Below are 17,331 nucleotides of genomic sequence, written 5' to 3'. Positions count from 1 at the left end.
TCTTACTGAGAAGAATAGACATAAGAGAATCATATTGCAATGCAAGTAGACTTCAATTCTAACTAGGAATTCAAAGGACTTAATAAAGAGAAGACAAAGAAGTACAGTGTTTCTATTGAAAATGTATTAGCAACTTTTACCATAAGATGCTATGAATCTCTTGCTATACCAACATATACACACTGGCTTAATGTAAAACTGTTCCCTATCATCAGCTACTATCATCTGTGATGAGGAAGGCAGACTTGGAAAAGATAATGAGTTCTGCTGATTCTTAAGAGAATTCTTCTCTACATAATTTCCCAATAGAAAGGTGAGAGACATTGGTCTATATTCCTTTTCTCTTCCTTTAAGGCATTTCTTTCCCACCCTAGCAATTCAGTCAATAAAGCTGTTGATTTTATTACTATTCCAAGCACCAGCTCATTCATGTAGGAACTCTTTTGATCAGATATAACAAGAACTCAATTTATTCACAAGGCTTTGCTCTTGTTACATTGAATGGCCACTAATCAATGATGGAGCAGTGAGCCTGGGCAGAGGGGAATTATAAGCCAGAAAGGCCAGAGCAACTGAGTCCAATTTGGTTACTTTACAGGTGAAGAGAACCAAGTCTTAGACTGGTGAAAATCTTCATCCCCAGTTACATATCTAGGTAGAAGGAAATGTCATGTTGGGTAAGAGTATATTTCTTCTCTTCCCAGTACTTAGCAACATGCTGCTAGTATCAACCCACTATTGTAGACAGCATGGACTTGTGATGATCATTTCCTTTAAGGGTTTAGGTTTTTTTTTTTAACTATTATTCCTTTTCCCATTCCAACCTGACCCAATTAAATTAGCCAGGGCTGACAGCAATCGTAAAGCCAACAATGTGACTTCATAAATATTTCTGTTCATGTTCTTGGCACACATAGAACATGTCTTGGATGAATGAATGAACAGATGAATGAATGAACAATTTACCAGTGTTATTTCACAGTTAATTATTTACGTAGTGTGCCAAATTATTAGAGTGGGGTAAATTTTAAAAGTGACTATTGAAGAAAAACATAAATGTATAGGAAGAAGTTGATAGAAAAGGACAAAAATGAAAGGTAGAGTTCATGGCGTGCATGTTGATCAAGCAGGGTTTTTTTAAAAAATAATTCATTATTCTGATATCTAAGGAGGAACAAAACGTTCTGCTTGCTTTCTGCCTCTTCTTTTTATTTTTCTATATTTTCCAAATAATCAATTAAGTATTCCATAGATATCATGGAAACAATTTCTCATTGAAGAGGATAATACTTCTAAGGATCATTATTTTAGGTCAATGCCTTTAAAACAAATAATTTGTATAAAAATATCCAAAATGGCTCTTGTAAGACATCTAACGTTTTCTATACCAAGGCTCACAGGTACTTATTCTTCCATAAATTTCCTTGATCAAATGTTGACAAGGATCTCATAAACAATGGCCACAAGATTATTTCTCTGGGGCATTCATTGTGCTTGGAGAAAACACACTGAATGCTTTATGCTTTAAGAATGGAGGTTGACTTGTCTTTTCAAGTGGAACAAAAGGACAAGGTGATTAGCAGAAAAAAAAAAAAAACAGTATTGCTTGCCCTGCTGTCTTGACTGTCTATCTTTATTCCCTGCAATTCTGTGTGTGTGTGTGTGTTTGTGTGTGTGTGTGTGTGTGTGTGTGTGTGAGAGAGAGAGAGAGAGAGAGAGAGAGAGAGAGAGAGAGAGAGAGAGAAAGAGAAAGAGAAAGAAAGAAAGAAAGAAAGAAAGAAAGAAAGAAAGAAAGAAAGAAAGAAGCATATGTGCGTGCATGCGCTATATAAGCCTTTGGACTCACCACAGTTGCCACTCTATCTTGAGCCACAGCTCTACTTCTGGCTTTTGGGTGGTTAATTGGAGATAAAAGACTCATGGACTTTTCTATCCTGGCTGGCTTCAAATGAGGAGCCTCAGTTTTGAGATTCCTGAGTAGCATAGATTACAGGCATGAATTACAGGAACTTCCAGGAATTCATTTAAGAAAAAAAAAATCTGGTATGTTTGGTTCAGTGGTATCATCCCAAAAGGCAAAACTCTCATGATCACATTAAAGACTCAAATATTATTTCTAAGAAAATGTATTTTGGATTCAAAAAGACAAAGAACTCTTTACCTATTTCTCTAGTAGATTAAACAAAAGGAGTTATGATGGGCAAGGGGAAACCTGATCACAGTCTTTAAGACTGAAATTGAGGGGATTCACTGCTCACCCAACACGAGTGTCTCACAACTCTGAACTATTTATAGTATGAAGGTTTATCCAATCAAAGTCTGTGTAGCTCAAAAGCAAATAACATAATTAAAGACCCCATTTTTTATTCCTAGAGTTCAGTTACCACTTGAATTAGTAAACTAAACAAATCAAAGACAATTTTCATTAGTGAGAAAAGAAACGTAATGCACTCTTCGATAAATGAGATCTTCAAACAAAGTGAGACTTAACAAAGGAGCATTTTTTAACTTTATATATAAAAAAAGATATCCCGAAAGAAAATTTTAGTTGTTTAAGAACATTTATAACTACTGAGTAGACTATCCAATATTTGAATGAAACAAATGTTAATATTTAGTATTAACGAAGCATTTTCACATGAGTGTCTCTTCATAACAATGCAATGTGGCATGTAGAAGGTATATCATTATCATCATCATCATCATTATACTTATAACAAGACTGAGGTTCCAAGTTACCTGATTGCCTCAAGACAGTTTTGCTCTTGTGTTGTAAAATAAGGATTATATTTTAAATTCTGTGGCACTTCCAAACTCATGCTATTTCTTATAAATCTCTTTGAATTCTCTTAAAAGGCCACACAGAGGTACAGAAATGCCATATTACAATGATGGTCCAGCAGCAAGTTCTGGTTCAGGAAAACTCAAGCAGCTCCTAAGTATTCCAGGTCCTAGGCTTCTTTTCTTACTCAGAATCCATGTACCTTTTGGTGCCTGTGCTGTCTCAATATTATTGAGAATGAAGATAACAAGAAGGAAACCCCAAGCTCTCAATTCCCTAATTCTATCACAGATTTCACTCAGGAAAGGAAGTGATAATCCCCATTGCTAGTTTTGTGATTCCTAAATTTTAGAGCAATGCTGATTACAATGTACTAGATCAGCTATCCACACCAACGTGTCAAGAGGCCTAGAAATGATCTCAGCTATTCTGCATATAAACAACACCACCCCTAATTTAAATTCAATTTTCAAATGACTATAATTTGTCTGGAACTTCCCCACTTTTTCCTGCCTGATAAAAAGGAACTAGGATCATCTCATATATAACAGAAGCCTTATGAACGTCAGTGCTTGCTTCTGAATTATTCTATTTCATTGCTCTAATCTTTCCAGAAGGCAGGAGGAGATTTCACTGAGCAGTATCAGGAGCCTGTGGACTTGGCTATATTCTTGTAGAGAAGATCCTAGAAAGGAAAGATGGCCATATTTTGCTTACTTCATTACAGAACATGATTAAATGAGACAACATTAGCTTTAATGGTCTCTTTCTGTGGTCAAAGCTTTTCAGTACTGCCTAAATCCTGTACCAGCAATGGCCTCATTTCCATCAACTGGGCAGTTAGACTAATTCAATCATTCAATCCTAATCAATAGTTTGAAATGTACAGAAACTAAAGGCAAACATTCTGATTATTCTTAACAGGTTCAATTCATGGGCCTTGACTGAGGGGAGAAAGTTAAATATTTATAAATAAACTTGGTAGTATTACAAAGAAGTGTGCCATTCCTTGTGATTCTGGCTCTAATTTAGTCAGCTGCAATAATTAGCAACACAATCTGCAGGATAGATGAAATTTTTTTCAGTTCTCCCAATTCTGTGAGAGGGAACCAATGACTGGGGTAGGTGAGGTGGGAGGTGGGAGGGGGTCCTACAATGCTTTGTGCTAACTAGTCTCACTGGTTTATGTCAGGATACCTTGTACATCTGGTCTCTTTCTGTCTGTTAACTTCTTGAAGGCCCTCAGTCATTTGAGTTGTGCCTTGCATTATAATCTGCCAAACACACGCTGCTGATTTGAGCCAAAATTATTTACGGTCATGCAGCTTGATTTGCTGGTGAGCTTCAATGTTTCACTGAAGAAATCCTGTCAATATTTTAATGGGGCTAATATATTTACTCTTTCTCAATTAGCTGCCCACTAAATGAAACTTATTTTGACTTGCAAAGAAAGGAATGTTGTTATTGTTGAATCAGCACCTCTGTGTGGATAAGAATAGCATGACTGCATTTTTCAGTGGTCAATCTTAACACAAGCTGCAAGGCAATGACAAAACCCTGCCATGGCCTATTCCTGACATCCATGAAAGATCTCATCCAAGTTTTCATTTGCTTTCGATCCTTAACATCAAAGTCACAAATAAACTAACACACGCCTGTGGCCTTGTGTGGTCTCAGTGACTGGGTGGATATACTTAAGAGTTTGTTTGCTTTCCAGTTCTCTGTACTCACTTCCATCTTCTCTTTTCTTTTTTTAATTTTTTTTAAAATTTATCTCTAAGTAGTGATACAAAGACATTTAACAGAGCAGTTTTTGAATACAATATATCTTGATCAATAAAAACAACAGAAAGGTTTGTTGTTGTTGTTTCCTTTTCAGAAAAGAAATTTGCTGAGAAGTAGTTATCTGCTTGTAGGAAAGAGTGCTGTTTCGAGGGTACATAATCTGAGCAACTGCCAAGCCTCTAGGAGAAAATGGTGAACCAGAAAACGTTAGGTGAGGTGCTGAATGTAATTTCAAAGCGTGTTCTGAGGTATTAAGCCCTAGTAGAAAAATTGTGTTTTCTAGCATACACGAGGGCCTGGGTTCTATCCACAGCACTCTGTGTGTGTGTGTGTGTGTGTGTGTGTGTGTGTGTGTGTGTGTGTGTGATACATTTTGGGGGATGAGCATGGTTTGTAAACCAGATCTTTACCTATATCAGGCCAGAACTGCTTTACCACTGGGCACACACACACACACACACACACACACACACACACACACTTCTTTGAATGTTTTTACAAGAGTGTGGGTTACTTATCTAACAGAAAATAACAGCTAGAATTTGATGTGAGGAAGACAGTAGATTAAGGGGTGTATATGGGTGGGGTACTCAGAGATAAAATAGATCAATGCCAAACTCAAGAGAAGGAAAATATGGCTTTCTCATTAGTAAAACATTTATGGCCAGGCACAATGAGTCATGTCTATAATCCCAGCTCTTTTAGATACAGTGATTAGAGGGGTTAAAGCTAGGCAGAGCAATAAGTTAAGGAGACCCTACCTTGAAAGAACAAGATGAAGATGGTGGTAAACAAAAATGGGGAGGTGGAAGTAGAAGGCAGATTAGTCAGAGGCTAACCCCAGACACAAGCACCGAATTCTAGATGCAAAATGAAAGTGAGAAGGGTCGGATGTGTGATGGCTTGGACAGAAGAGCTCCCTAAAAATAAGAGAACCTGATGCTCAAAAAAACAAAAGAATCTAGACATCAGACCACTGACATTCCTAATCACGTGTTAATATTTCTTGTGCTCTTCACTGTTTCCTGTTCCTCTGCCTAGGAAAGTACTAATGTTTGGTTTACTTGTACAAGCTCAGGGACTCTTATTAGACGACAGCAACCTCTTTTACATCAGGATACTTTTGATATTTGTGCATTCTGTATTGTATTCTCGTGTAACTTCGCATTTCTTGAGAAGCCTGCTCATCCTGATAAATAATCCTGACACAGGGGACAAATGCATAAAAGGTGACCTCGGATGACTCATTGAAATGAATCAAATATTTTTACCAACCTAGGGAAATAGGCAAGAATTCCTGAAGATGCTATAAATCAGACGTCTGCTTATTTTTAATAAAATAAATTAATATTGGGTGCCAGTGTCTCATGCTTGTCATCCTAGCTACTCAAGAGGCTAAGATTTGAGGATCATGGTTCAAAGCCAGCAAGGGCAGGGAACTCCATGAGATCCTTATCTCCAATGAAGCACCAACAAAGCCAGGAGTGGACTGTGGCTCAGGTGATAGAGAACTCTACTTGAATATAAAAGCCCAAAGAGAAGCCCCAGCACTGGGACCAACCCACAACCCTCATACACATTTAATTAATTAATTAATTAATTAATTAATTAAATTTATCAAGTTACAGCAAATCCCTATTTGTAAACTCTTCTGCAATCTTTCAGTTGACAGAGAGGGCTGTTAATCAATGGGCTTAAATGACATGTGTTAGAAATACCAATAATGTGAACCTAAGAGATGGATACATAGAATTTCCAACATCGGTCTCAAGTGAAGCATTCAAACAACCTAGGAATAGCTCATAATGATAATTATTCGTGTCCTACCTGGAAAGCCTCTGGGAAATGGGAGATTGTGCTTCCTATTCAAGTTCAAGGTTCACTGATCAAATATCAAAGTATTTAAAAGCAAGATGAAAAGTAGAACTCAATGTTTAACCTCTTTCTAACTTCTATTCCCCTACTATGATTCTTCCAAATGTGCCACAAAACCCCAAACTCTGATGAACAGCTATGTCACAACCAACTGCAACACATCAAACTTGCTAAAACTCCCACCTCTTAGCCCTTGTGAAATGAAGGATGCAAAGAGTAGGGCTCAGTGTGGTGGTCCAAGCTGCTACTTCCCACATGAGAGGCAGAAGTAGAACTAGTGACACATAGACCTAGGCCAGCTTGCTCTATTAGGCATTATCTAGAAGAAAGGAAGGAAGGAAGGAAGGAAGGAAGGAAGGAAGGAAGGAAGGAAGGAAGGAAGGAAGGAAGAAAGGGAGGGAGGGAGGGAGGGAGGGAGGGAGGGAGGGAGGGAGGGAGGCAGGCAGGCAGGCAGGCAGGCAGGCAGGCAGGCAGGCAGGCAGGCTGGGGGGAAGACAGAACCACTTATCTCCCAGATCTTCATTCTTCACTTTTTCCTATGCATTGTTTTACAAATAAACAGCCAAATAATTGATACAGTCCTGAGCCTGGCTCCTGACCTCAGCCCCTTCCTGGCTGAAAACCAACCCTTTGGTTCACTGATTTGCTATTATTCTATGCTTAACAGCCCTGACCCTTGCAATATATATAGCAACTGTTCTATAAATTCTCTGTTTTGAGTCAATACTGATTTTGTGACATCAAGTCTGCTATATAATGAAATGCAAACAAAGAAAAGGCTAAATCAGTTTACCAAAAAAAATCCATTTGTCAGTGTAGGGATGTTCCCATTTTAGTCTGGGCAGTTCATAGCAGCTCTTGATAAGGGAGTTAAACATCTCCAGGTTCCCTACGTGGAAATAAAGGCCTCTGGGCCACAGATATATTTTCCTTTAAAAAGTCTTTGTTGCAACTCCTAGCTAATTAAATATCCTTATAACGAGATGCTTGGGCCATAGCAAAATCAGAGAATTTTCTTCCAAGAGGGCACAGAAAAGCAGAGTCCCACACAAGCATTAGCTAGCATTCATATGTCTCATTTACATTTCTATAAGGTTTCATCAGCCTAGTCTAAGGAGCTCTTTCTTGCTCAATTTTGGACCATAGAGAAGCCCAAGGCCTGCAAAGGAACATAATGAACACATATTTTAGTAAATGATGGAGAAAGAGGAAAAGAATAAACTAGAACCTTCACTGCCATGGATGTTGTGGGAAAGTAATGTTTTTATAAAACTGAGAGAGTAAACAATAATTATCAAAAAGTTAAAGGCTTTGAACTCTTACTAGCAGCTTTTTGTCTGTCCCAGGGGGTTATCTGTAGATAGGAAGATCCTTATAATTGAATATGCTATTTATTGGAGTGGTTTTGAACTTAACACTCTCACATTTATCAAGATGGGATTTTATAAATATAAATGCATATACAATTCTTTCATAAAAATTAAGAAAAATAGATTTCAGCATGATTCCTTTTAACAGTTTGGAGGATTTTTTTAAAGCAAATACTTAGCCACTAACTGGTCTCCATGATCATATCATGATCAGTATCGTATCATCACCATTGCCAGTCATCTTAATCATCATGTCAGTGTGGGTAAATATCACAAATGGAGGATATAATAGGTCTGTGTTCAACATTCAGCTCTTTGAAACTTCATAGTAATTTCATTCTTTTTTTTTTTTTTTTTTTTTTTTTTTTTTTGCCAGTCCTGGGCTTGATGTCAGGGCCTGAGCACTGTCCTTGGACTTTCTCAAGGCTAGAGCTCTACCACTTGAGCCTCAGCACCACTTTTGGCTTTTTTTTTTTTTTATGTATGTGGTACCGAGGAATCGAACCCGGGTCTTCATGCATGCTAGGCAAGCACTTTAACCACAAGGCCAAACTCCCGGTCCTTCATTCTTTCTTAATATCTCTGTGTCTGTCTTTATGTTCTGCCATTTGGAGAGAGTCTTGCTGAACAGTCTAGGTGCTCTTGAACTCCCGATCCTTGGGCCTCAGCCACTAGTAGAAGAGAACCATAAGGTGTACCCCACCATCCATGGCCTGCACTATCGTCTTGAGATATTGTATTGATTAGGGAATTGAACATTGAGACTAGCTACAGCATCCATCGAGGGTACGTGGCAGAATCAGTCCTAACCCTGCTCGCGGGACATTCGACTATAGCTGTTAACCATTATGTTTTCCTACCAGTAAGTACCCCACTTTCCCGTTTCACTAGTGAATTTCCTGAGTGAGGCACACAGGTTGTGTCATTCTGCTCAGTAGCAGGGAAAGGTGTGGATAGGAAGGATTGAAAGAGATGCTTTAAGAGAACAAAGCTAACGAGCGAAGTGAAGGCGTCAGAGCTATACAGTCTGTTGCAGCCTCTTCTACTTTGTTCTGTAAACAAATGCCAATGAAATACAGAACGTGCGGATGCCAGTTCAATTTATTTATCCATACTATATTTGGCAAGCATTTATCGCATTGCTGTTAGCACTGCTTTGGGTGCTAAACAAAATATTTACAGGCAGGAAAAACACAAGCCTACACCCTTTCCTTAGAAAGTTAAGTATCCACATTTCAGTGCTCCTGGGTAACTCCTGTGATGTTTTAATCAGAACCGTCAACTGAGTCTCACACTGAACACTCAAGTAAGTGAGCATACACATCCATCTATGCCCACCTCTACATACACTCCTGAATGCAAAAAAAAAAAAAATGTACTCCAGGCCAAACAAAAAAAAAGTAAGGATTTTTACCCAAAGACTTTCAAAACACATGCAATCATAAAAATTGAGTTTCAGAAAGCTGCACACATAGGACTTATAGAGGTTATTTCTACATCTTCCCATCTTTATTCCTAGCAATGCATGCTGTGTTACCTATGAGTAGTCTCTTTTTGGCGACCAATGTGTCCCATCTTCCATCTGTTCTTCTAGCAATATCGCTGGCTGACTGCCACTGTAGCTACATCAGCCTTCATGATGTCATTTGACTAGATTTTCCCTAGTACCCATTTGCTTTGCTCTGCAGGTGCAAGCAGAAATATATATATATATATATATATATATATATTATTTTTTCTTTGTAGTTTTTTGAGCCTTTGAGCAGGATTTAATTTTGACCCTCTCTGTTTCTGCTCTATTTACCAAAGCTTGAAGCCTAGTAAATCTAAAGGAGAAGACATAAGGTTCTAACCTTCCTCAATGAATTACTAGATGAGCTGTTGGACTTAAGTGAGGCTCTCAATTTTTCCTTTTTGTTGGAGGGTGCCCTTTTTCAGTATGTGTTCCTGCAAATTTTTTTTTTGCTGTGCTGAATTTTGTGTTTCTGCTTTTATTCGATGAAGAAACCTATATCCAGCACTTTCTCTGGTTTAAATACTGTGTGAAGCTCTTAATTTCTACCAACTTGAGTCTAAGCCTGAGGATTCTTTTCCTTACTTCATATAAACAGCCAGGTTGGGGAACCTATCGGGTAGATGACTGGCGAAGTTCTATGCCCATTTTATTCATTAATAGAAATTTATCCTTGAAAAAGTTGCTTAACCATTTTTCTGTTCTTAGTTGACTTCTCTGATAAAACATGTTTTTCATAAAGAGTGGCTATAATTTTTAGCTCATACTCTAGTGACATATATTTTTTTCAACCTTCTGATTCAGGACTGATACCATGTAATCAATTTAACTCTGTCTATTATAAAAATCGGTAGAAATCGAAGGTGGTTTAACTATTTAAGGTAGCATCTAACTTAGGGCTCCATGTAAAGATTTTGTCAAAGAACACGGGAAAACATTCTCTGGACACCTGCTATCCCCAAGATCACATGGCACAGTTGATTTGTAGTACACTGTTTAACCTCAAACAAGTTCAACAAGGCAACAATAATAACAGCCTACTTTCCCCGGGCAATTCTCTAACGTAACCTTAACAACATTTCTAAAGCAGATATTCCCACTTAATGAAGAAATGTAAAGAAAGAAACAAACCACAAATATTGATATCCAAAAAGTGACCAGCAAGAAATATCACCACGATCAGGACCCCAGGACTACGGGAAATAAAATTGTGCTCTTATGCTGCACCCCAAGCTACTCGTATAAGTGTGAGACAATGGGGCAGGCTCAAACCAGGGTGATTAAAGAAAAACAAGGCTGGGTGCTGGGGGCTTATACCTGTTATCATAGCTACCCCGGAAGTTGAGATATGGAGATCTGAGCCAGCCAAGGCACTAAAGTCTATTTGACTCTATTTCCAATAAACTATCGAAACACTGGGCCAGATGCCTGCTACTGTAAGCAAGCAAACTGAGCAAGAACATAGAAACACATACATTAAAAAATGAATTTATGAATAAACCTTTATACTTATTGGTGAAATACTCTTCAAAATATTAGTTGCATATGTACAGTGTTTAGCATCTTAAACAGGATGGAATTCACATACCTGCGGATTATAGAAGTTATCAAAGCCAATCTTTCAAAGAATTCATTGCTTAAATATCTTCATTTTCATAGCATGTTGTGCTTGCCTAAGAATAAAAGAATAACTGTATCAAACCTAAAGGCGTGGGAAAACTTACAGAGATACATTCATTTAACATTTATCCAATACTTGCTGTGGATTAATAGACATAACTGACATATATAGGCATGACCTGTTATTATTAAAATATACCAATGGCTTTTTCAAGCCCTAATTGGAGATCTTAGACAGTGAACAACTCGTAAACATACCAGCCCCTAATGCTACAAGCTATCCACTCATCCAAAAAGAAAGCAGACGAATGCACATGTCAGTGTGCTCAAGAGCTTCCTCTTTACCTTACCCACACCTTTTTCTCTACCTTACTCTTTAGCAACACCACATGATTAAGATTACAGCTACTGTTGGGCTAATGTCTGAGTTATAGAGGTGAGTAGTAGTACTCGCCTAGCATGCATGAGGTCCTGGATTCAATCTCCAGCTACAAACATACACGCACACATGCACACATGCCTGTGTTACACATGTATCTTTATTATAGGTACTTCATCTTCAAGTTACCCATACAATCCTGTGCTTCTACACCAGCTCCTTTATGCCATCATGACAGTATAAATTAGAGCTAAATCTTTCTCTGGTCCCACATGACCAGTGACCCAGCTTCTGATTTTTCCAGATTGGATAGATGGGGTTCAATGATTAAACTTCCTTCCTAACTAGACAGTAACCCTGTGTCACAGAATCCATAAATACTTAATACCATAATACTTATAGATAGATAACCTGTACAAAATCCAGCTCTGCTAAAAAAAATTGATGCAGCCTTGAGTAGATCACTTATTCTCCTTAAGTCTCAATCTACCATCTTTGCTGAGAGAGAAATAGGCTAATTTATACAAAGAATCAATTCAAATCCCTAAACATTATTAATCAGTGAAAATGGTGTTTTGGTACAGTACACTAGTATTGAGGAGACCAAACTATGATCAATGAATAGAATCCAATAAATATTCACGGCTGTGAGGCATATAATGTTTATTCTATTAATCCCATTTTGCTTCACTCTCCTGCAACTGAACTAGAAAGGGGATTGTATGAAGATTAGTTCTATGATGTTGCTAATGTGAACTTTGACTAATAATACCACTGGAATAGAGTTAATACTCTTAAACACTTAATGCATTTGTTCAATAGGCTTATATTAGGATGTGATTATTGATTTACAAATATAGTTTAAAAAAATAAAGCTTTGGGGTGGGCTAGTAGTTCCATAGTAAGGACCTTGCCCAGCATATATGAGGCTCTGAATTCAAACTCAGCACTAGAAAAGAGAGAGAGAGAGAGAGAGAGAGAGAGAGAGAGAGAGAGAGAGAGAGAGAGAGAGAGAGAGAGAAGGAGGAGAGAAAGTAAATCTAAAGTCTATCATAAGCAATGAATTCCTATTTTAGTTATTAATGAATATCCTTGAACAATTTCTTCTCACAACAATTTATCAGTATCACAGTCATTTTTTAAACCTGCATTAGCTGGACAGTAGAGAGAAGGATGCTTTGTGTCACAATCATATCTACTTTCTCTAATCTGACTGCGTTTCTATTTTTTTTTTAATCCAATACTGGCAGAATAAGGCAAACAACACAAGAGAGTCTTCTGTTGTACTAGGTCCAAAAGTTAACACACTGTCAGTAATTTTGGAGTAGGCAGGGCTCTGGTGGCTCACACCTACAATCTTAGCCACTCAGGAAACTGAGATCTAGAGATCACACCTACAATCCTCGCTACTCTGGAAGCTAGGGATCATGGTTTGAAGCCGGCCCAGACAGAAAAGTCCTCCTAGAGATTCTTACAAAGGAGCTTAGGAACAAGCCTTCAGGCTTTGCTTCTCTTTCCCCACCCCCCTTCCTTCTCTTTTAATACACACACACACACACACACACACACACACACACACACACACAACATCAAACCAAGAGTCTAAATATTAATGGAGCTATTTACAGACTATTTTCCACGTTAATGCAGACATCCCAAATGCCTTTTGCTGTCTGCTGTGTCTAAATACACAAGGTCCATTAAGTGTTTCTTCTCGCATTCATTCAAGCTATATGAATAACTTCATGCACTTCTGCCCATCCATGGTTTCCTATTCCTCGTGAGTCGTCTAAAGTAGAAAGGCCAGGAAGGATGGTGTGGTGTCAGCTGACTTTGGCCACCTCACTTTGATCAAGTGCTCTGATTTTTGGCGGGTTTCCACCTGTGACACAGGAAAGGCAGATCCAGGAATGAGCGGAATGAGCCCCTCAAAAAGCAGAAATAATCACAAAGCCACCGTGCTGTGTCATAGCTACGCTCCTTGGTGGCAGTCATCTGAGGTCTGGTTCCCACACAGGAAGCACAGCATCTGCTTAGCACAAATCATTCACCCTTCCCTTTGACATTTTAACAGGTACACGCTCCTCACCTCAGTCCACCCCATTTCTTGCATGGCAAGTAGCAGGGGAAATCTCTCTGTGGAGGCCCTGTGACTAAATCATCCAATTGCAATGTTCTGCCATCGCTTAAGGACCAATTAACAACCTGTACATAGGACAGAGTGACATGAAATGACCATTCCCTCCCCCCCACTTTCCATTGTTTATCCTGTCTCTCAGGTTCCCTGAGACCTACTGATGGCACCTGTTAAAGCTGCTTCTGCTAAGCTCTTGTGCATTTGCCTGGCTGGATGTGAACTTCCTGGATCTCTGACTGCATACAGAGTGGTTAGAAAGCCCAGTGTTTGGCAACAAGCTCCATGGGTAATGCGCTGCTGGGGGAGGGGTGAGCTGCAGCCTACAATGTGTTCTCATCCCCCACCCCCCAAGCCAGGGAGCACCCTGTGAGAGCACCCCCCCCCCCCCCCGTGCTCTGTCCTCTTGTCTTCAGCGTGAGGCACAACAGCAGCTGTTTAATGTAATTCCGAATGATCTGCTTGAATGAAGTTGTCATTCTTGCAGTAATCTTTAATTTTGTAAAACACATAGCCAAGCCATGTTCTTTGAAATCTTATTTTAGCTGTTATAAAAGTTTCCAACTGCTGCATTTGCCACATTGACAGACTTTTTTTTTAAGCTGTTACTGACAAGTTAAGGGAATTAAGAAAAAAAACTGGATATTAATATCAACATTTTCCTGCCCTAGTTAGCTAAAGGTTCAATGAAGGGATTTTTTGTGTTTTTTTTTTTTCAGACAAAAGCCAGAAGGAAATAAAAGCTAACATAATTTTTCCATTGCTCACCTTGTCTTCAGTATTGTTAAATTTAATTTGTAATTGTCTTATCGAGAGTATTACCTATATTAAGAACTCATATCGATAAGTCAAGGAAGTCACATTGAATATAACTCATTTTTTAAACCTTTGGGCTAATAGTGTTTAAGCAATATACATATAACTAATCAAAAAATAACAAATCAAACCTTCCACCCTCTCTCTTTCCTTCTTTCCTTCCACCCTCTCCTTCTCTCCTCTTTTTCTCCCTTCCTCCCTCCCTCTCTCCTTTCCTTCCTTCCTTTCTTTCCCTTACTATTGTCCATCACAGTTTGCAGAGGAAACCAGTTAACAAAACAAAACCCTCCTGGCCTACCTTCCCGGCTTTCTGCAGTTCCCCTGTGAACAACAGAGGGCGCCGATGTTTCTAATCTGGCAGACATCACCACAGACAGCACTGAACTGCTCTTTTGCTTAGGCAGGCCTTCCAGCTACCTTAAACGCATGGTGCTGTCCGCCTCATGCTGAGACAGTCTCCCTTCTCCAGAGATGGGTGCCTTTACTCTCTGATTATATTAAACTTCTAGGTTTCAAAGCAGTGCTTTAAAGACTTGTTACTTAGTAACAGTTTGTGATCTTAAAAAGAAAAAAAAAATGCTCCTGACTTTTCTCCTTACTTTCTTGTTCTTCTACCTAACTCCATTTAGAAGCAATGTATTCAAGATCATGTTGCTACTAGAGCCTTGGATTAAAAAAAAAAACCTGGAAGTTTTATAGGAGTCTTTAAAAAATATTTAAGTCCTAACAGCCTACAGTCTAGAGTCTTAGTTTAACAAATGTCACAAATTAATAAGATGTTTGAATCAACACATTGATATAGTTCTGTTGTAGTGATATAGTTCTTTACAAAGCAATTAGCTTTAAAAATACAAACCTCAAAGTCATAGCAATGTGAACTGCCTCACTTGAATCAAATGTAATGCATCATCCACTAAACATTCATTATGAAATGCTTTAGGGAAGTGTGCTATGTTTAACCATTTTCTGCCCATAAAAGCTGAAATCACCTCATCAGAAAACACTCCATCATTTTACATGGAATAGTTCATAAGAACATAAAATTCCATTTAGCACCATAACTCGCTCTCTTCATCTACCCTTTTAAAATGCTTAGCCATCTTTCTCATTGCTATTCAGAGAAACAGATTTATTTCTCACCCTGGAGTTGGGAATTTTGGCATGCCAGATTGAAAATGTACCCAACACCAAGAAATGGATGGGTTATTCTTAGTCTTCTTACACACTTAAGAGAAAATGGGACAGTGTATAGCTCTGTGTCAAGCAAAGTTCTTTGGGAACTACGACTGCAGTTGGAGCTAGATTAGCAAGGTTGTCGTCAGATGAGAAAAGACCTGGGTTCATAAATGACAGGTATTCCGGATCCAGCAAAAATAAACGATGGAGTAAAACCTTAGGCATTATGTAAAGAAGTGATGGAATTATTCCCATAGTTACCATACTTTCACTATGTGTGTGTGTGTGTGTGTGTGTGTTTGTGTGTGTGTGTGTACACATGCGCACGCGTGCGTGTGTACATGCTAACACTGCAATTTAAATGCAGAGCTGGGATAATGTCCCTGATCTTTTTCTTGAAATAATGGCACTGTACCACTGGAGTCACACCTCCACTTACAGCTTTTTGATGATCATATGGACTTTCCTGCCCAGGGTGGCTTCAGATCCTATCCCACGATCTCAGCTTCCTGAGCCAGAAGTGATGCTGTGGCTCAAGTGGTAGAGCTTTAGCCTTGAGAAAGCCCAAGGATGGTGTTCAGGCCCTGAGCTCAAGCCCAGGACTGGAAATGAATGAATGAATGAATGAATGAATGAATGATTGGATAAATAAATAAATGAATAAATGAATAAATAAATAAATAAATTACTGGCACGAGTCACCATTGCCCAGCTCATATTTATTTTTAAAACAATGATGGTTCTAGAAGTAGCATTCACTTTCTTTTTTTTTTATGTCTGATTCAGAGTGGGAAAGACAATTGCTGCCATTTGATAGAACTGGTCTACCTCAGTCCAGCTGTGTAGAACCTTTCCATCACCTAGCTTCCACTCCTTACATCCAACCTTTCTCTGCTTATCCCTGCATTCCCATCATACTTTTCTTTCTTACCCTTTCTGTCCACAAATCAGGACCTGAGCACCAGGTGGAGAGCCTTAGGACATACATTGCAAAATGACTAAAATACTTTCCTATTTCTTGCTTTACAAAGTCAAGGGGGAAGGTCTCCCTAGAAAAGCTACCTTGAGATCTTCTTTCCTCGGTTCCCATAATATAGAGGCCAAAATGGCCCTTTCCCTTCTTGTGTGTTAAACTATTCATCATATTTGGGGGAGAATATTAGGCGGAGTTTTTTTTTTCTTCTTGTTGGAAGAAGCTGTTCCATGCTGTGCCTGAGCTCGCTGGCAGCCAACAGCACCTCTGATTAGAAGGCTACTTCATAAATTACAAACCACTAGAGTGAGAGTCATTATGTAGAATGGGCTGTGCCATCTGCTCGGTCCACTCTCAACATGATAAAGGCCATCATCTTTGCTCTGTGGCTTGGTTATTTCAAGGGACCTTTAGCCACAGATTGGGAGAGAAAGAGAAAAGAGAGGAAAGAGAAGAGAGCAAAGAGAAAGATTTTTCTCTCCAAGATTTTTTTGCTATGTGTTAAAAATTGACACCATACACACCAAGCAAACATTTTCCAATTGAGCTCCACTCCTATATCATCCCCTGAAATTTTTTGGGTGAGGCTGTGTGTGTGTGTGTGTGTGTGTTTGTGTGTGTGTGTGTGTATGTAATATATATATATATATATATATATATATATATATATATATATCCCAGTACTGGGGCCTGAACTTAGAACCTCATACTCTAGCTTGGCTTTTTCACTCAAGGCCGGCACTCTAACATTTAAGCCACATATCCACTTTTAAAGTGTTTGGTGGTTAGTTGGAGATGAGAGTCAACCCAGGCTGGCTTCCAATTGAGATCCTCAGATCTCTGCCTCCTGAGAAGCTAGGATTGTAGGCATGAGCCATTGGTACCCACTCTTATGAAATGGGTTTCTA

General features: G+C 38.8%; 1 protein-coding gene across 4 annotated transcripts in view; it reads right to left on the bottom strand.

The window, feature by feature from the left end:
• The window catches only part of LOC150038951 (estrogen-related receptor gamma), a 540,901-nt gene that overhangs the window by 214,213 nt on the left and 309,357 nt on the right, over positions 1-17,331 (bottom strand). For all 4 annotated transcript variants that reach the window (XM_090328186.1, XM_090328184.1, XM_090328185.1 and 1 more), the window contains one exon: positions 10,914-10,998. The gene's annotated coding sequence lies outside the window, so the exon portion shown is untranslated. The remainder of the gene's footprint in view (positions 1-10,913; positions 10,999-17,331) is intronic.

Source organism: Megascapheus bottae, unplaced genomic scaffold, assembly GCF_031878675.1.
Source record: "Megascapheus bottae isolate mThoBot1 unplaced genomic scaffold, mThoBot2.hap1 H_2, whole genome shotgun sequence".
In the NCBI taxonomy this organism is placed as follows: Eukaryota; Metazoa; Chordata; class Mammalia; order Rodentia; family Geomyidae; genus Megascapheus; species Megascapheus bottae.
This window is presented reverse-complemented; position numbering and strand designations above follow the sequence as displayed.